At 35.9% G+C, this 21,602-nt stretch overlaps 1 pseudogene; it reads right to left on the reverse strand.

Moving 5' to 3' along the window:
• Nucleotides 1–20,544: 20,544 nt before the first annotated feature.
• LOC140628623 (ubiquitin-like protein 5 pseudogene) lies at nucleotides 20,545–20,773 on the reverse strand (annotated as a pseudogene).
• Between the last annotated feature and the right edge of the window lie 829 nt (nucleotides 20,774–21,602).

Consider the following 21,602-nt stretch of genomic DNA (forward strand, 5'->3'; position numbering starts at 1 on the left):
AAAGGATGAGCAAAATGTGGTATATACATACAATGGGATATCATTCAGCCTTAAAAAAGGAAATTCTGACACATACTACAACATGAATGAACCTTGAGGACATTATGCTAAGTGAAAGAAGCCAGTCACAAAAGAAATATTGTATGATTCTACTTTTATGAGGTACCTAGAATTGTCAAATTCATAGATACAGAAAATATATTAGAGGTTACTAGGGATATGGGAGGAGAGGAGAAGAAGGAATGATTGTTTAATGGGTACAGTGCTTATATTGGTGATGGTTGCCTTGGGCCAATGGAGGGAGAAATGAGGAGTCATTGTTTTGTGGGTACAGAGTTTCAGTTTTATAAGGTGAAAAGACTCCTGGAGATAGATGGTTGCACAACAATGTGAATGTATTTAACTGTACACTTAAAAATGGTTAAGATGGTAAATTTTATTATGTGTATTTTACTACAATAAAAAAGTTTAAAAAATAATTTTTATCTCTTTTTTCTTGGTTAGACTGGATAGAGATTTATCAATTTTACTGATCTCTTAAAAACCCAGCTTTTGATTTTGTTGAATTTCTCTATTGTTTTCCTGTTTAAAACTTCATTGATTGTTGTCCTAATATTTATTATTTAATTTATTCTGGCTAATTTAGATTGAATTTATCCCTATTTTTCTAGTTTACTGAGGTAGAACCTTATATTGATTTTACACATTTCTTCCTTATTTTCTGGTATATGCACTTAATGCATTACACTTCGCTTTAAGCACAGCTTTTACTGCCGTAACAAATTTGTTAAGTTGTAGTTTCAATTTAATTTCATTCAGAATATTTTAATTTTTCTCCTGAGACTTCTTTGATCCCTGTGCCATTTAGAAGTTTGTTTTTAAATCTCCAAATATTTGGGGAAGTCTTACTCTTATTGATTTCTAGTTTAATTCCATTGTTATTTGAGAGCATGCTTTATATGATGTCTATTTTTTTAAAATTTGTTAAGGTGAGTTTTATGGCCCAGAATTTCATCTGTCTTGGTAAACGTTCTGTGTAAGTTTGAGATGAATGTGTATTCTTCTGTTGTTGGATGAAGGAAGTAGTCCATAAATGTCAATTAGATCCAGATGATTGATGGTGTGGTTCAGTTCAACTATATCTTTACTTATTTTCTGCCTACTAGATCTATGAATTACTGATAGAGGGGTATTGAACTCTGAAACTTTAAAAGTGCATCCATGTATTTCTTTTTGCAGTTCTGTCAGTTTTTGCTGCATATATATTGGTATCTTGACACTTGATAGTTGGTATATATACATTAAGGATTCTTATGTCTTCTTAGGTAATTAACCCTATTATTAGTAATGCCTTTATTTATTTTTCATGATTTACTTTGCTCTGAAGTTTGCTTTGTCTGAAATTAATATAACTATTCCAACCTCTTTTGGTTAGCGCCCATACAATGGCATATTTTTCTCTATTCTTTTACTTTGATCTATCTGTATTTTTATATTAAAGTGAGTTTCTTGAAGGCAACATATAGCTGGGTTGTGTTTTTCGATTCACTTTGACATCTGTCTTTTAATCAGTGCATCAATACCATTGGTATTTATAGTGAGTATTTATATAGTTTGATTTATGTCTACAATATTTTAATATTTGTTATTATTTTCAATGCATGACCCAATGCTTTGTTTCTTTTTGTATTACTCTTTTTTTTGCAATCTTTAGGAAAACTTTTTTAATAGGAAACTTTAACAGGTTATTACTATTTTTATTATCAGCTTTTACATTTTTTCTCTAAGTCTTTGAAATGCAGTTATCATTTCAAGTTTGCAAGCAATAAGAAAAAATAATTTAAACAATTTTTAGTGTATTAATTTATTTTTCTTCCTGTCCTTGCTTTAATTGACCATTTTATGATTCCATTGTCTTTCTTAGCATAGTAACAGTTATACTTTTTATATTTTTAGTGCTACCCTTGATTGCAGTATACATTTACAACCAATCTGAGTCCACTTTCCCTTCACATATAGTGTATGTACCTTATTGTAGAGTATTCCCAGTTCCTCCCTCTGTCTCCCATAACTTTGATGCCATTCATTTCATTTATTCATGATCTATGATCATCCCAAAAGTTGTGTCTATTTTTATTTTGAATAAATTATTTTTTGTTAGATTAAGAATAAGAAAAATAAAGTATTTTTCCTTCATTTATTTCTTCTCTAATACCCTTCATTTCTTTTCTTTTTTAAAGATTTTATTTATTTATTTATGAGAGAGAGAGAGAGAGAAAGAGAGGCAGAGACACAGGCAGAGGGAGAAGCAGGGTCCCTGCAGGGAGCCCAACATGGGATTCGATCCCAGGACCCTGGGATCATGCCCTGAGCCTAAGGCAGACGCTCAACCACTGAGCAACTCAGGCATCCCAAGGCAGGTCTACTGTTAACAAATTCTCACTGTTTAATTTTTTTGGAGACAGTCTTTATTTTCCTTTACTCTTGAAGGATATTTTCACTGAATACAGAATTCTAGGTTAGTGAGTTTTTTCTTTTCCTTTCAGTGCTTAATATATTTCACTGTACTCTCTTCTTGTTTCCATGGTGTTTGAAAAAAAGTGTGATAGAATTGTTATCCTTATTCCCCTATAGGTAATGTGGGTTTTCTCCCTTCCGATTTTATTTAAGATTTTCTTTGTCTTTAGTTTTCTTTAGTTTGGGTATAATATGTCTAGTTGTAGATTCTTTTGGAGTATCATCCTTGATGTTCTCTGAGTTTCCTGGATTTTTATTTTGGTGTCAATCATTAATTTTGGAAAAATCTCAGCTATTATTACTTTATTCATTTATTCTGTTCCTTTCCTATCTCATCCTTCTGATATTCCCATTATGTATATGTTATCCTTTCATAAGGATATTTGTAGGGATATTCCATCCCATATTTTAAAACTCCTTTTCCCCTTTTCTTTTCAATTTGGGAAGTTTCAATTGACATATCTTTAAGCTCTCTGATTCTTTGGCCATGTCTAGTCTACTGATTGAGCCTATCAAAGACATTTTTAAAATATCTGTTACATAGTTTTTGAATTCTAGATTTTCTCTTGAGATTTTTAGAGTTTCAATCTATCAACTTATATTACACATCTGTTCTTACATATTGTCCATTTTAAAAGTTAGAGCCTGTAGCATATTAGTTATAATTATTTTAAATTCCTGGTTTGATAATTCCAAACTCTCTGTCATATCCAAGTTTGATTCTGATGCTTGCTTTTACTTATCACAATGTGTTTTTTGCCTTTTAGCATGTCTTATGTTTTTTTGTTGTTGAATGCCATGCATGATGTATAAGGTAAAGGGAACTATGATAAATAGGCCTTAGTATTAGGTTTTATTTTATCTGAGTAGGAACTAGACTGTGTGTACTAGTTGTTGTAGCTGATACGTTGGAGTCTAAAATTTCCTCTAGTATCCTTACTTTTGTCTTACCTGTTGTCTTTGGTTTTTCCTAGAGACACCTTAAATTCAGTCTGAGATTTGTAGTTTTTTAAATCTGTATTATTGTTATTGTATAGTAACATCTGTATTATTATTGTATAATAACCTGTTATACAATTAATTTTATTTTGAAGATTTTATTTATTTATTCATGATAGTCACACAGAGAGAGACAGAGAGGCAGAGACACAGGCAGAGGGAGAAGCAGGCTCCATGCAGGGAGCCCGACAATGTGGGATTCGATCCCGGGTCTCCAGGATCACGCCCCGGGCCAAAGGCAGGCGCCAAACCGCTGTGCCACCCAGGGATCCCCAATTAATTTTATTTTGAATAACATTTTCTGTTAAATTTTTATATGTTAGTGGTAGGCATTTTGAAAAACTCAAAAATAACTACACACAATTGTTATACTCAAAGATAATAATTATTAACAATTTGGTATTTTAGACTTTACAATTGATAAAATAATTGATCTAAATGTGCAATTCTATAATAATTGGGTATATTATAGTGCTCAACTTATTATAGGTGCAACATTATCAGTCACTGAAAAATGTATATGAAGGCTTTCATAACAAAAAATGTATATAGGTAAATAAAAAGGACTATAAAATTGTATGTAAAATACAATGATAAGTATGTTAAAAATGATTATGTTCAAAAGTGTGTAGAAATAGCCAAGAAATGAGTATATATATTTAAACACTACACATAATAATGAGTGTATTTGGAAGTGACTTTGAGAACAATTTAGTTTTCTAAATTTTTCTCTTCCAAATATTGCATGTGTGGGCACACACACACACAGAGCAGGTTCTGTATTTTAGTGTAGTAGTTTCTGAAAGTGCTAGGTAGCCTGATACTAACCACACTAACAGAAGCAGCCCACATTTTATTAATCAGATTTATTTATTTATAGTGTAATAATTCATCATCTACTATTTCATAAAGCAGAAGGGGAATCATATTATTGGATGGACCTGAGTATCAATCTGCTGTCTTTGAAAAAGATAAAATTACTTTTAACTTATAGTGAGCAAATAGAGTTTTAATTATTACCTGATAATTTGTCTAAATGATTGTAAGTATAAATGCCTTGAGAACTGAGGAGAGAAAAAATAATCAGTAGTCCTTTGGTTGATACTGCCAGAACCATATCTTGTAGACTTTTTGCATTGGTGTTAATGGTAAAATGTTCCAGTGGGAAAGTTAGAGTGTAGCCAACATGACGCAATGCATTGTTAGTCAACCATTAATGTGTGCAAGCATCATCTAAAGAACTGGTCAAAAAGTAACATTTTTCTCATCAGGGAAATGTGAATCAAAACCACAATGAAATATCACTGTATACCTGTCAGACTGGCTAGTATCAAAAAGATATAAGAAGTGTTGGCAAGAGTTTAGAGAAAACAGACCTCTCCTGCATTGTTGGTGGGAATGCAGACTGGTGCAGCCCCTGGAACATAGTATGGAGGTTCCTCAAAAAATTACAAATAGAAGTACAATATGATCTGGCAGTTGCACTACTAGGTAATTGCCTAAAGAATATTAAAAAAAACACTAATTCAAAGGGGTATATGCACCCTTATGTTCATTACAGCATTTTTTACAATCGCCAAGATATGGAAGCATCCCAAGTGTCCATTGATCAATGAATGGATAAAGAAGATCTGGTGTAAACACACACACACACACACACACACACACACAGGAATATTACTCAACCATAAAAAAAATGTGATGACATTTGTTGCAACAACATGGATGCACCTAGAGAGTATTATGCTAAGTGAAATAAACCAGACAGGGAAAGACAAATACCATATGGTTACCCTTTATATGGAATCTAAAAAAACACAAAGAAAAGCAGAAATAGACCCATAAATACCGAAACTAAACTGATGGTTGCCAAAGGAGAAGGGAGTTGGAGGTATGGGCAAAATGCATGAAGAGGAGTGGGAGGTTTGGGCTTCCAGTTGTGGAATGAATAAGTTACAAAGATGAAAGGTATAGCATAGGGAATAGATTTAATAGTATTGGAATAGTGTTGTGGTGACAGAGGGTAGCTACACTTGTGGTGAGCATAGCATAACATAGAATTGTCAAATTACTATGTTGTATACCTGAAGCTAATGTAACATGTCAATTATAGTTTAATAAAAAATTAATATCTTGGGAAATAAAAAGTAAAAATAAAGTAGCAATAAGTCTTTTAAATTAAAAAAAAGGGTCAGAGATTCTGAATCAGTAAGCATTTCTTTTTTTTTAGGATTTTATTTATTCGAGAGAGAGAGAGAGAGAGAGAGAGAGAGGCAGAGACATAGGCAGAGGGAGAAGCAGGCTCCATGCAGGGAGCCTGATGTGGGACTCGATCCCAGGTCTCCAGGATCATGCCCTGGGCTGAAGGTGGCGCTAAACAACTGAGCCACCCGGGCTGCCCTAGTAAGCATTTCATAAAGACTGCAAATTTGCATTTTAACAAGCACCTAGGTGATTCTTTTTTTTTTTTTTTTTTTTTTTTACCTAGGTGATTCTAATGAAGATGGTATAGACTATATTTTGAGAAATACTCAATAGGATGAGTGTGGGTTTTTGGTGTTAGGGAGGCATTTGTATAAATCCTTGATTTATTCTCCGACTAACTATGGGGCCACAAACAACTTATTAATAATGTAGGTTTAATATAATAGTTACCTCATCATGGTTGTTATGAAGATTAAGCAAGGTGATGTTATGTAGAGCATTTTATACATGATATATGCTCAATAAATGGTATTGCTTCAGGGCAACAATAATAGCTATTATAACCAACAAATACTGAAAGCTTATTGTGTGCTGAAAATTTTTCTAAGCACTTTTATCTCTATTAGCTCATTTTATTTTTACAACTTTATGAGGGAAGTACTGATATTATCCTTACACATGAGGAAACTGAGGCATGGATATTTTGTCTAAGGTCACAAGCTAGTAAGTGTTTTAAAAGAAAAAGTAGATTTTAAAGTAGTGTGGCTCCATTTCTGTATTTTTTTAAAGCTAGTATGCTGCAAATACATATATTTATATCCATTATTAAATGTCTAATATACACAACACAACTAATTGCATACGCAAATTTAAACAGTTGTCTTCAATATGTCTGGATTATTCTTTCTCATCAATTAGTTTTCAATGCAGTTTCCAATTGCAATATGGTGTTCAAGGATGAGTGTCCAATTCAATATTTTGAATCTGCTTTTAATTGCTTAGGGGCCCACCCAATGTCATCCAAACTCCTTAGATTTATTTTGCAAAATATTTGGCATCGTTCATTTCTGCCTAAGTCCTCTCATTGTAACGGTTCCTAAGATACACGTTTCTCTCTTCCCTGGATATTGCTCTATGCTAAAGAATGTTCTAGCACCACAAAATATTTTTGTGCATTGTTTCCAAACTGCAAAAATATTGGTGTGTACCTTTGTCATACCTGTTCTTAAAAATATTGTGTGGGGGGCCTGGGTGGCTTAGTTGGTTAAGCATCTGCCTTCTGCTCAGGTCATGACCCCAGGGCCCTGGGATCCAGCCTGCATCAGCTGTGCTCAGTGGGGAGTTGTTTCTCCCTCTCCCTCTGCCCCTCTCTTCTGCTCATGCTCTCTCTCGTGCTCTCCCTCTCTCTCAAATAAATAAATAAAATCTTTAAGAAAATAAACATCAAAATATTTTTTTTGTTTTTTCTGTTTGTGCAGTTTTATTTTTTATAATAAATTTATTTTTTATTGGTGTTCAATTTACCAACATACATAATAACACCCAGTGCTCATCCCGTGAAGTGCCCCCCTCAGTGCCCGTCACCCATTCACCCCCACCCCCCGCCCTCCTCCCCTTCCACCACCCCTAGTTAGTTTCCCAGAGTTAGGAGTCTTCATGTTCTGTCTCCCTTTCTGATATTTCCTACCCATTTCTTCTCCCTTCCCTTCTATTCCCTTTCACTATTATTTATATTCCCCAAATGAATGAGACCATATAATGTTTGTCCTTCTCCGATTGACTTACTTCACTCAGCAAAATACCCTCCAGTTCCATCCACGTCGAAGCAAATGGTGGGTATTTGTCGTTTCTAATGGCTGAATAATATTCCATTGTATACATAAACCACATCTTCTTTATCCATTCATCTTTCGATGGACACCAAGGCTCCTTCCACAGTTTGGCTATTGTGGACATTGCTGCTAGAAACATCGGGGTGCAGGTGTGCCGGCATTTCATTGCATCTGTATCTTTGGGGTAAATCGCCAGCAGTGCAATTGCTGGGTCGTAGGGCAGGTCTATTTTTAACTCTTTGAGGAACCTCCACACAGTCTTCCAGAGTGGCTGCACCAGTTCACATTCCCACCAACAGTGCAAGAGGGTTCCCTTTTCTCCGCATCCTCTCCAACATTTGTGGTTTCCTGACTTGTTAATTTTCCCCATTCTCACTGGTGTGAGGTGGTATCTCATGGTGGTTTGGATTTGTATTTCCCTGATGGCCAGTGATGCAGAGCATTTTCTCATGTGCTTGTTGGCCATGTCTAGGTCTTCCTCTGTGAGATTTCTGTTCATGTCTTTTGCCCATTTCATGATTGGATTGTTTGTTTCTTTGCTGTTGAGTTTAATAAGTTCTTTATAGATCTTGGAAACTAGTCCTTTATCTGATATGTCATTTGCAAATATCTTCTCCCATTCTGTAGGTTGTCTTAGTTTTGTTGACTGTATCCTTTGCTGTGCAAAAGCTTCTTATCTTGATGAAGTCCCAATAGTTCATTTTTGCTTTTGTTTCTTTTGCCTTTGTGGATGTATCTTGCAAGAAGTAACTGTGGCCAAGTTCAAAAAGGGTGTTGCCTGTGTTCTCCTCTAGGATTTTGATGGAATCTTGTCTCACATTTAGATCTTTCATCCATTTTGAGTTTATCTTTGTGTATGGTGAAAGAGAGTGGTCCAGTTTCATTCTTCTGCATGTGGATGTCCAATTTTCCCAGCACCATTTATTGAAGAGACTGTCTTTCTTCCAATGGATAGTCTTTCCTCCTTCATGGAATATTAGTTGACCATAAAGTTCAGGGTCCACTTCTGGATTCTCTCTATTCTATTCCACTGATCTATGTGTCTGTTTTTGTGCCAGTACCACGCTGTCTTGATGACCACAGCTTTGTAGTACAACCTGAAATCTGGCACTGTGATGCCCCCAGATATGGTTTTCTTTTTTAAAATTCCCCTGGCTATTTGGGGTCTTTTCTGATTCCACACAAATCTTAAAATAATTTGTTCTAACTCTCTGAAGAAAGTCCATGTTATTTTGATAGGGATTGCATTAAACGTGTAAATTGCCCTGGGTAACATTGACATTTTCACAATATTAATTCTGCCAATCCATGAGCATGGAATATTTTTCCATCTCTTTGTGTCTTCCTCAATTTCTTTCAGAAGTGTTCTATAGTTTTTAGGGTATAGATCCTTTACCTCTTTGGTTAGGTTATTTCCTAGGTATCTTATGCTTTTGGGTGCAATTGTAAATGGGATTGACTCCTTAATTTCTCTTTCTTCAGTCTCATTGTTAGTGTATAGAAATGCCACTGACTTCTGGGCATTGATTTTGTATCCTGCCACACTGCCAAATTGCTGTATGAGTTCTAGCAATCTTGGGGTGGAGGCTTTTGGGTTTTCTATGTAGAGTATCATGTCATCGGCGAAGAGGGAGAGTTTGACTTCTTCTTTGCCAATTTTAATGCCTTTTATTTCTTTTTGTTGCCTGATTGCTGAGGCTAGGACTTCCAGTACTATGTTGAATAGCAGTGGTGAGAGTGGACATCTCTGTCTTGTTCCTGATCTTAGGGGAAAGGCTCCCAGTGCTTCCCCATTGAGAATGATGTTTGCTGTGGGCTTTTCGTAGATGGCTTTTAAGATGTTGAGGAATGTTCCCTCTATCCCTACACTCTGAAGAGTTTTGATCAGAAATGGATGCTGTATTTTGTCAAATGCTTTCTCTGCATCTAATGAGAGGATCATATGGTTCTTGGTTTTTCTCTTGCTGATATGATGAATCACATTGATTGTTTTACGAGTGTTGAACCAGCCTTGTGTCCCGGGGATAAATCCTACTTGGTCATGGTGAATAATTTTCATAAAAATATTTGAAATTTTATTTCATATACAATTATTGTCAGGGTGCATCAACTCACTTGGCAGATATATAGAAATGGTTGATGAAATTTATAATTAATGATCATACATTATTTTTTAAAGATTTTATTTATTATTCATGAGAGACACGGGGGAAGAGAGAGAGAGAGAGAGAGAGAGAGAGAGAGGAACAGACATAGGCAGAGGGAGAAGCAGGCTCCATGCAGGGAACTTGACGTGGAACTCCATCCCGTGACTCCAGGATCACACCCTGGGCTGAAGGCGGCGCTAAACCGCTGAGCCACCCGGGCTGCCCCATATATTAATTTTTTACACAAAATTTAAATTTATAAAGATCATAGAGTGTTCAAATTTATTTAACTGTAATTTGAATTTCCTTGATGTGTATGTGTATTTGTGTGCATGTATATACATATATTAACCCCCAAAGTGAAATATGCTTAATATCAGTTGCTCCAAAGGAAACAATATAGGCTGATGAGTTTCCCAAACCAGGGCTTATTTAGAGGCTGTGGAATTATCTACACCTGCACATTTCTTTCTCATTTACCTTATATTCTACTCAAGGCTTTAGTAATGGCTGTAAGGAGATCCTAAAATTCAGATGAATGGGGTGGGGAGGGCAGATATATATACAGATAACCAACCAGCATAATACTATGGTTGAAAGCAACTGGTATAACACTGTTCTAATTATGTGTTGGTAGATGTTTAACAACTGGCTTGATAGGGGGAAAATCCTGATTGATAGCTTTTTCTGATTTCTGTGGTGTTAACACTCCTACATTGTCCAATTTAGAGCTAACAAACTGATGTCACTGAATATATAGGCAGGAAAGGATGCATAGTAGCATGCTGTCAATTAGTATTTCTACCAGACAGAGCAAAAGATGTAAATAATGTCAAAAGCATAGATAATAGTAAAATATCTAAGATATTATGAGTTTAAATATTTATTATTTTGCCTTTAATATAGTGCATTTAATTGTAATTTTATTATAATATTTAATAATGACTGCAGGAACCAGCCTGCAAAATCTCTGAAAATGTAATATAAGTTAAGCACTTGTGAGTTGAATAGGTTGGTTCTAGCACAACACTGCATTGACTCCTCTAGAAGTAGTTAAATTTTGCTGTATTTCACACAGATACCCATTCAAAGAACTACTGGGCACTAAAGTAAAGATAATTTCTTCTCCATTTGAGTGTGCATCCTCACTGCTACTCATAATAGTGAAAGTACTATTAGCAGTAATTAAGTTATTGAGGGTTTAGTATATGCTATGTGCAACTCTAACAAGTATTATGGATTTTAATATTTCATTTAAAACAGTGAGGCCTCTGAGGCTCACAGTAGTCTGTGATCCTGCCCTTATTCACACAACTTATGTGAAAGAGCTGGGCTGTATGTCCAACATTTGCCCAGTAGCAAAACCTACCCTCTTCAACAGGATCCTCTAGTGCATATATGTAAACATGTTGAATCATATGTAATTGCTAGCAGGTTTGACTTCTAAAAGGCAATTGTCATTGTGTTTAATTTAATGTAGATATGGATACAGATACAGACAGAGGCATAGACATAGTATTGAAATAAAGTGCTTTCTTTCACCTGCCTGCTCAGGTTGACATGCTTGTTTAGCACTGTTAGGAGTTAGCAGAATGGAATGGGTAGATATCTAGGGATCAGAAGCATTGTGTGCTGTAGCAAGAGCACTGTGCATCGTGTCAGAAGATTGTGGCCCCATCCCTTACTAGCTGTGTTTAACAGGGACAGAAAACTTGCTTTACTTAACTCCTACAGTTTTTTTTTGGGGGGGGGAGGTTAATGTAAAAGTACTTTAGGCATTACTGATCTAAGAAATTATTTTTATGAGAATGGTAATATTTTTTGCATAGGTAACAAAGTTCATCCTGCATACCTATGGATGAAAAAATAGCAATAGCACTCACTACAAAAGGTGTGCCCCATTATTTTTCAATAATTGCATTTTATATTGTTTGCACTCCCTAGCCTTTTAATAATACTGACAGCAAAAATAGAAATGGGTTTAACTTTTGTACACCGACTATGCATCAGACTGTCTGGACCCTTTACTTATGTTAACCCATGCAATCCTCACAACAGTCTTGTGAAGTATACATCATTATTTTCAGTTTAATGTGAGTCTCATAAGTAGTTAATAAATGGTGGATCCAGGACTAGGAGTACAGTCTGCTTTTCTTGCTGGAGCTTTTGTCTTCCAGCTAAACTCCTTCCACCTAAAGGGCAGAATTATGTCTCATAACTTCCTGTATTCATCTGCATGGTGAATGGCATTGTAGTCGAGATCTCAACAACCATTTGAAATGAATAGTTGAAACAATATTTTTTTAAACTTTGTAAAATTTAAATTCCATGTAGAGTTCTACATAGAACTTAAATATGTTGGATTGAAACAGTGTTAAACAGCTAGTTGAGTCTGGAATTATTTTCTTTTTCTTTTTTTATTTTATAGATTTATTTTTTATTGGTGTTCAATTTGCCAACATATAGAATAACACTCAGTGCTCATCTCGTCAAGTGCTTACCTCAGTGCCCTTCACCCAGTCACCCCCACCTCCCGCCCACCTCCCCTTCCACCACCCCTAGTTCGTTTCCCAGAGTTAGGAGTCTTTCATGTTCTGTCTCCCTTTCTGATATTTCCCACTTATTTTTTTCTCCTTTCCCCTTTATTCCCTTTCACTACTTTTTATATTCCCCAAACGAATGAGACCATATAATGTTTGTCCTTCTCTGATTGACTTATTTCACTCAGCATAATAACCCTCCAGTTCCATCCACGTCGAAGCAAATTGTGGGTATTTGTCGTTTCTGATGGCTGAGGAATAGTCTGGAATTATTTTCAACTTTACTACCTGAATCAGAAAAGGAGGGGCATATTTCCTATATTTCTGGGCTTGAAAGCAGATTCCCGTGTGGTAGAGAACTCTGAAAGGCCCTTTGGAAATCTTAAATTTCATTAATAATACTTTAGATGAATTCCTTTACTACAAGCACCCTAAGCATTCATAAAAGGGGAGTGTAATTAATACCACTGGCTATATTAATTGATATCTTTTTCAGCAGAATTTGTAAAGATACTCCATTTGGGATCTGGACGTGTGCTCAGGATTTGTTACTGGGTTATGTAGAATGTATAACTGATCAGAAAATGGACTGAAGTGATTCTAATTCATAATTCTCTGATGCTGTTAACATCCTCAGGAGGAAATATTAATGATGAAATGACAATGTGATAGAGAAATCAATGGCCTCTGTGTTGAAGACCAGATTTATAACATGAATGATACTTCCTGGTTGGGTGACTTTATTGAGTTACCTCACCTCCGTAAACCTCAGGTGTTGTCATCTATAAAGTAGAGATTATAATACCTTCATCATAGTGTTGTTGTGAGGACGAATTGGGTTAACATGTATACAAAAGTGCCTAGCACACAAATAGTTGCCATATATATATACTGACTGCTTCTAGTATAAGATATTTTGTCATATTTGGTTTTTAATCATGCTCATATCTTGTCAGAGTCAAAGAAGGTGCAGCACAATGTGGATTTTAAACTTCTTCGGGTTGTCTCTTTAGTGTGCTTTGTTCAATAACAAATTGTCACCTTGTACTTTCTTTGTTAAGATAAGTCAGTTCTGTGCCAATACAAACAGTCAAATTTCTAAACTCTTCAATCACCTTTGCTGTTAGTCCTGTAGGGCTACAGTACTTGCCAAATCTGAAATGCAAAGTTAATTCATAATACTAATGTCCTGTCACCCATAACTTTCTGAGCCTTTCAATGTATGTCAGTTATATTCCTAATTCCTGGGTTGAAAGCTCTTTAAATATTAATGGGGTATAGTATAAAATAGACTTCATTATAGTGCAAGTTAATTATCTACCCCTAAATTGTATTCCAGATGCATTCATTCAACAAGTATTTTTTGAGTACCTGTTATATGCTAGGCCCTGTTCTAGACTGAGAATTCAGCAGAAAACAAGAAAGATCAAGTTTCTGCTTCTACTAAGCTGACATTCTAGTGGAAATAGTCAGATAGCAAACAAAAAATAAGTAAATTTATACCATATGTTAGATGATAGGTACTGTGGAGAACAGTAAACAAGTGCTGTATAAAGAAATGCTGGCATGAAGAGTAGAGAGTTAAGATTTTCTAGAGAATGGTCATTTAAGACCTCATTAAGAATGTGTGATTTTAGCAAAGAGTAGAAGGAGACAATGTGAAGGGAGTTAATGTTAACTGATCAATTACTTCATCAGGTTCTGTGCTAAATTAATTAGATCGATTCTCTTATTTAGTCTTCACAACCACCAATAAAGTAAATCTTTTTGTAAACATTTTACAGTTGAAGGAACAGAAGGTCAAAGAAATTATGTAACTTTTAAAGGCCACACTATTAATCGCTGTTTCTCAAATTTCAAGAGAGATACTTTAGGTTTTTAATTTGGTCTCCTGAAGCTTCTTTTTCTAGGCTTGAAGTAAAAGGAATAGTGCCCCTTCAACATTTTTCTCCTTCTGAGTACAGCAGCAATCTCTTATAGCCAGCAAAAATCATTCACAAGTCCTTCCTTTATCTCTCTTCACTTGCACTTTTAATATCTCTCTTTGGGCTTTCAAACTTTCTAGTAGGTAGTGTGTTGATCTACTCAGATCCCCTCGTCAGTGCCAGTGCTGGAAATATCTTTAGCCGATGGCTCACAACTGGGACCCTCAAAGGGCATTGCTTTCTCATCCAAGATTACCAGGTGGTCTGTGGACAATGGCTGGCTGATGTGAGGGTTCAAAGAGCCAACCCCATTTCTTTAATTTGGTACAACTTTGAAAAGCTGGCATTCCAAGCTCTAGAGATTTCTGGAATATTCTCTAAGGCCTTATTTACAAAGAAGTGGAGATAAGCTTCCCTGTCTGTTCAGCCCTGCCTCCTTACTGTCCGACAAGGACATCTCCCTAGAATACTCCCAATGAACCCTGTGCATATAACCACCCATCTCACAGTCTATTTCCAGGAAATCTGACCTAAAATTAATCTCTAACTGGTTCTAAAGATTTTACATTGTGAAAGTCTGCTTTTTATTCTGGCACCTGGCTTTGAAATTCCATGTCTATTGTACTGTGGCAACTCAGTTCAAACTTCCAATTTAAAATACTGTTATAGGTGAAGTGTGATCTGAACAAATTTAACATGGATCAAAGTAGTTCAGTACAGTTTGAGTGAAGTGTATCAATGGGCTCTGATGAAAAATAAATCTGAAGAAGTAGGCACTGACTTTTTTAATTTGACCAGATCATGACATTCCTTATGGATTATTTTCTTTAGGAAACAAGGAGCCTTTGAATAGGTTTTAAGCAGGAGAATAACAATATCAGATACACACTTTAAACAGACGTCTCTGGTACAATGTAAAGAAAGGATTGGAGGCATGTCGATAAGACTAGAGGCAAAGGGACCAATTAGAAGACTAATTTAGATAACACTTGGTAAAGATATTGAAGGGGAGCAGAATTTGTCACCACAAAATATGCTTCTTGGTATAAATATTATCTTGAGCTGGCTATTTAAAAAAAAAAAAAAAACAGAAGAAATGGGAAAAGCTCTGAATACCTAGTAGAAATTACCTTTCTGTAAGACACTTGTGCATTTATGAGGAAAACCTCCATGTGTAAGAGTGTCTCCCTCCTTGTACAAGGAAAGGGAGGGTGACTCTATAATCTCTAGAAACTGTTATCCGCAGAGGAGGTAGGGACCTAAATCTGCATAACAACCTCACCCTTATTGTGCCTTTTTCAGTCACCTCTCATAACCTCTTCCACAGCCCTAGTATCTTTCACTTGTCTTCAGCTGGAGATGGTATTTTAGGTGTTGGCTTGGGCTGTTTCAAGGAATTACTCAGTTTTCCTGGGTCTCTCCCATTGATACAGAAGACACACCTATTACTAAATTTGTGTTTGTTTTTCTCTTGTCAATCTGCCTTTTATTACAGGAAGTTTCAGCTAAGAACCTAGAAGGGTAGAGAGAAAATTATTTTTCTTCCTCTGCGACATGAAATGGTGCTCCTTCAGTCTCTCTCCCCTTCCTTCCTTCTTTCCTTCTTTCTTTCCTTCTTTCTTTCCTTCTTTCCTTCTTTCTTTCCTTCCTTCCTTCTTTTTATAAATTGTAAATGTATATCACTATATTAATATTTATGTGAATCCTAAAACAAATGAAACACAGAAAACAAAAGACATAAGATAAAAAAATAAATAGAAATAGAATTTCTATTATTTTCTTCCAACAACTCAATGAATGATATTTATTTAACTTATCTTGGAATGCTCCTTTAGTTAAAAATATTGGATGAGGAATAAGTGGAATGATTTTCTTCTCCTATTACTGCAAAGAGATTTTTATTATCATTTCCTGCCATTATCATCCCATTTAACCTATAACATAATAGCTTTCATCAATTCTTAAAATGGGTGTTATTCTCCACAGTTACATTATATGTTGTCACTGCATTGAAAGGGCACGCAATGAGGGATGCCTGGGTGGCTCAGTGGTTGAGTGTCTGCATTTGGCTCAGGTCATGATCCCAGGTTCCTGGGATCAAGTCCCGCATCAGGCTCCCTGCATGGAGCCTGCTTCTCCCTCTGCCTATGTCTCTGCCTCTCTCTCTCTCTGTGTCTCTCAGGAATAAATAAACAAAATCTTAAAAAAAGAAAGAGCATGCAATGAAGTATATTTTAGATTGATAAGGTACATAAATATACTACTGTTGGTGAGATGCTTGAGTTGTTTTCAAGTGATCACAGGTACCTACGATTTGCAATGAATGAAAACCAAGAACTTTTTCTCTTATCATCTTGGCATTCCCTCTGTTTTAAATTCTTTAGTTTTAATGTGTAAACTTTCTCAAGATCATAAACTGAAAAATGGCCTTTGAGCAGTATTTGGAAATTTATAATGAATCCAGCAGTAGCTAATTATCTTCTTAGTCTCACAGTGAAAATGAACAGCAGTAATGATATTTCCCCATTTTGAACTAGCAGCAAATCTTGGGAATCCACACCCCCAAGTGCCCTAAATCTTAACCTAGTGCTAGTTGAAAATCTGTGTTAATTATTCTAAATTTCAGGTGAAAAATGGTATTTCCTCCTCTACATGTAGCTATAGATAATTTGTTAATTAACATTTCATTATTTTCAAGTAACTCAAGGGTAGTAATAGGAAATAATACTATGTGGAATATCAGTCCATTTGAATCACACATTTTGAACACATTTTTTGCACTTTATTAGAAAAATAACGAAAAATTGTTGGAAGTATTCTGTAGAAACAGTGTGGTATTTAGGCTGAAGATGCAGAATCATTTGCTTCTTTTGTTTCTTTTTGCAAAAGAGATACGATAGCAATAAATTCATCCCAGCTCATAACAAAATTATCCATTGTAATATTTTTTTAGGCAGAAAGAAATGTGCCCTTCCTGAAAATGCTACCCTATATATGAACTATCTGATATAGTGAATAATGTTTGTGAAAAATATATCCAAACTGCTAAACTCTGTGATTCTTAGGATAGAAAAGTGGCAGACGGGATGTAGAAGGGTCTGTCTTACATCCTTTCCTACAGGAGGGCATCAAGGAAATGAAGGAATTCAGGAATGAAAGCCTCTATTGTGTTTTGCTTTTGTTTTTGAAGCAGGTAGAGTAGGGTGCTTACCTAAATAAGTCACATCAGCTCCTAACTCCCATCAGAGAGATTTTCCTAAGGGATGACCTTTTGTCACCTACTACTTTAGAAATGCTGTTTTACCCCCAGTAGGCAATTAAAGACAGATTCATCTATGACTTCATGATCCTCCCTATTACTCAATTTTATCATTCTGTTCTTTTCAAGCACTACGTGAATCTTGCTTAATGTCCATGGTACCTTCTACTACTCTCCCCTCAGTCATCTTACCATATTCTATCCCAGCTGAGACACCCTCTTTCTTCCTTTCTGTATTTCCCATTCTCTCTCTCTCTCTCTCTCTCCATCTCTACAAAATCTCTTGATTCTTTTATTGCTGATTAACTCAATTTGTCCTTAGTCTAGAATTAGCTTCCCAATGTAAATCTTATTTTGTTAATAGATGTTAACATTTGATCATTTTTTTAAAGATTTTATTTACTCATTTGAGAAAGAGCACTCACAAAAGTGGAGGGGTTGGGGAGAGGGAGAAGCAGGACCCCAGGATCATGACTTGAGCCAAACTCAGATGCCTAACCTTCTGAGCTGCCCAGATGCCCCGATTAATATTTTTAAATGAAATAAAAATATTGTAGGTAGAGCTGATCTCCTCTTTGCATCTCTCCACAGTCCAATTTCCCTTTTCCCTAACCTGCTGCAATTGTCAGCAGGAATTTGTTAAATCCTTCTAGTACTCAATTTTATACACATAACAGGAGGTGCTTCTATTTAAGATGTAAATTTTTAGCACTGGCCAGCTCTTGTTGAGTTGCTCTTCTTTACATTTCTACATTCCTTCTCACAGACATTCATGAGGTTTATTTTTAAAAATCTGAGAGATGATTGTTTTGTTTTTCTTCAGTTTGCTAGTAAGGTTGAGCATTTTGTCTTTTGTTTATTCTTGGACATTCCAATTCCCTCTTCTGCAAGATAGCCATTTTCTGTTGTGTCCCATGTATTTGATTTTCTTTAAATGAATGTCACAAATAGTTTCTCCAAGTCTACAACTTGTGTTTTAACTCTCTCTGTGCTATTTTTTGTATAGAACTTTAAAATTTTGAAATAATCAGTTCCATCAGTTTTCTTTCTTTATTTCTGCATGCTGTGTCATGCTTAAGAGATTCTTTCCTATCATAAGATCACAAAGATATCATTTATATTTTCTTCTTGTTATAGTCATATAGTTTATTTCAGGAATTTACATAGTTAAGCATTTTTATTTATTTTAGGTACGGTCTCATATTTTTAACATATGGAAAGCCAATTTCCCCACTTAGTTGGAATGCCAACCATATTGTGTACCAGTGTGTGTACAGATCTTTTCCTGGGTCATCTATTCTGATCCATTTATCAGCATAAACACTATTAAGATAACTTTGTCCTAAATCCTGATATATGGAAGAATAAGTCTTTCTCCTGGTATTGTTTTTTAACAAGGATAATTTTAAAGTTTCTTGGATTTTTTAGTCCTCAATATGAATCTTAGAATCTATCTAGTGCAAAAAATTTCTTTATAAGATTTTGATTGAAACAGCATTGAATTTATAGATTAATTTGCAGGAGAATTTTCACTTTATGATACTAGGCTCTCCCATTCTTGAATAGGGTTTATTCTCCATTTGTTCAGGATTTTTATGTTCTTTGAAAATGTTATATACTTTTCTCTTTGAAAGTATGTCTTTTTAAAGATTGTATTTATTTGAGAGTGAGAGAGAGCTTGGACATGGGGAGGGGCAGAGGGAGAAGCTGACTCCCTGCTGAGCAAGCAGGGCTCCATCCCAGGACCCTGGGATCATGACCTGAGCAGAAGGCAGACACTTAACCGACTGAACCACCCAGGTGCCCCTAAGGGTATATTTTAACATGTTTTTATCTTAACTCCAAGGAAGTTACACTAGTACAACACTGGATGTTTCTTTTCCATTGCATTTTTGAGTTGGTTATTGCTGGGGTATAGAAACACTATATTGTGTTTGTTGACTTGTGTTTAGTAACCTTGCTGGACTTTCTTGTCAGTTTATTCTTGAAAACCAACTTCTATTCTTTGGAGCCAAAATATAATGTGAAGGACGAGTTTGGAATAAAGAGAAAGAATAGCCTTATTGCTTTGCTGGATGAAGGAGGCTGTAGCAGCCCTCGTGGAGGAAGGGGCTTGGAGGTTTTATAGTTAAATACAAGCTCTAGCCTGTTTCTCCAGGAATGGTGTATGTGCTGCCAGCCTCGTTCATCATGTTTTCAGGATGGTACTGGGTTCCTAAAGTCAAAGGCTAAGAAGGGAGGAAGAGAGGTTTGCAGAAGAGAGGAAAAAGGTTACTTTAAAATAGAGATTCACAGGGCACCTTGGTGGTGCAGTCAGTTTAAGCATCTAGCTCCTGGTTTCAGCTCAGGCGGTGATCTCAGGGTCCTGAGGTCAAACCCTATGTCTGGTTCCAGGCCCAGCAGAGTCTGCTTCAGACTCTCTCTCCCTTTCTCTTTTCCCCCCTCCTTATCTATCTCTAAAATAAATAAATAAATCTTTAATAAAAAAATAAGTCACTGAAGCATTAGTGCAGCTATTTTTTGTTCAACTTCGTGCTTTTAAGCAGTTTCAGTTTCATTTGGCTGTGACTCCTGGTTTCTCACAGGAAATCCTATCATCAACAAACAAGAACAGTTTTGTCTCTCTCTTTGTTCTTTTGATTTTAATGTATCTCCTTTTTCTTAGAATGTTTCATTTAGAACTTACAGCACAATGTAGGAGTGATAGCAGGAATGCTTGTTTTGTTCCTGAATATAATAGACATGATTCTAATGTTTTACTATTAAATATGTTTTGTCTTAGGTTTTTTAATAGATATCATTTATCAGATTAAGAAAGTATTAATTGATTCCTAGTTTGTTAATAATTTCAGTCATGAATGATTAAATCTTATTGAATTGGTTTTTTTGCCATCTGTTGATATTGTTTTCTAACAGTGTGATAAATTATATAGATTTTCTTCTTTTTCCTTCTTTTCCAACTTCTAAGGTTTGATTAACGTGAGTTTTTAAAAACAGGTATCTATACCAGTGTGAGGGTGAGGGTGGGAGAAGAAGGGACTGGAGAGGAGGAGAGGAGAGGAAAGGAGCAGGGCAGAGGGGAGGGCAAGGCAGGGTAGGACAGGGAGAAAGAATTCTGCTCTATTGGTAATAAAGCGCCAGGTTCATCCCATCATGGATCTCATAGTTCACCAGACACACATGGTTCTTAAAACCACTTGTGCCACTTCTTCAGGATGATCTTGTTCCAATTGGTGCCAGTTTGGGCTGTGATCTTGGGGAGCTTCTTAAGGTTCCTGATGGTGTTATCACTGTTGCACTTAATGTGGTCCTTCTTCCCTAGATGGTTGTTGCAAACAACCTCGATCATCTTGTCTGGAGCTCAAAATGCCTGGAACCCACCAATGCCACAACCTCCTCACTTGAGGGTGGAGCCCGGGTCAGCACATAGATTTTCTGATATTGATGCATCCTTATATTCCTAAGATAAAACATCCTTGATCATTATGTTTATGTACATGTGTGCATGCATGTGCACACATAGCTGGATTAAATATGATAATATATTTAGGATTTTTATTTTATGCTATATACTTATGTTGATGATGAAAAAAAAGTCCTCTTTCCTTCAAGGTTCTTCTAGCTAGTCTAAGAATAAAGTTGACATGAGGCAGATTAATAGGAAGAAATTAAACAAAAGCTTAATTACATGTATACCACCTATATACATTGGAGAGACCCAGGAAAACTAACTCCTCCAAATGGTTGAAGCCATTGCTTTAAATACCCTCTCCAGGCAAAGATAAATGGTGATGGCAGGGGTGGGGAATCACTTATAGACGGTTACCAGGAAGAGCACAGTAAACAAAAGTAAGGTGGTTATGCAGATTTAAGTCCATGCCTTCTCCACTAGTAACAGTGTCTATAGGTTTATAGTCATTCTCCATTTCCTAGCACTGAGGGGGACACTCTTAGAAATGAAAAATTTCCTCATACGTGTAAATGTCTTTTATAAAAGGGTAACTAGGGGTGCCTGGGTGGCTCAGTTGGTTAAGCATCCAACTTTTGATCTCAGCTCAGGTCATGATCTCAGTGTTGTGGGAATGAACCCTGCGTCGGGCTCCATGCTCAGCACAGAGTCTGCTTGAGACTCTCTATCCCTCTGCCCCTCCTACTGCTCTCTCTTTGTCTGTCTCTCA

This window comes from Canis lupus, chromosome X, assembly GCF_048164855.1.
Source record: "Canis lupus baileyi chromosome X, mCanLup2.hap1, whole genome shotgun sequence".
In the NCBI taxonomy this organism is placed as follows: domain Eukaryota; kingdom Metazoa; phylum Chordata; class Mammalia; order Carnivora; family Canidae; genus Canis; species Canis lupus.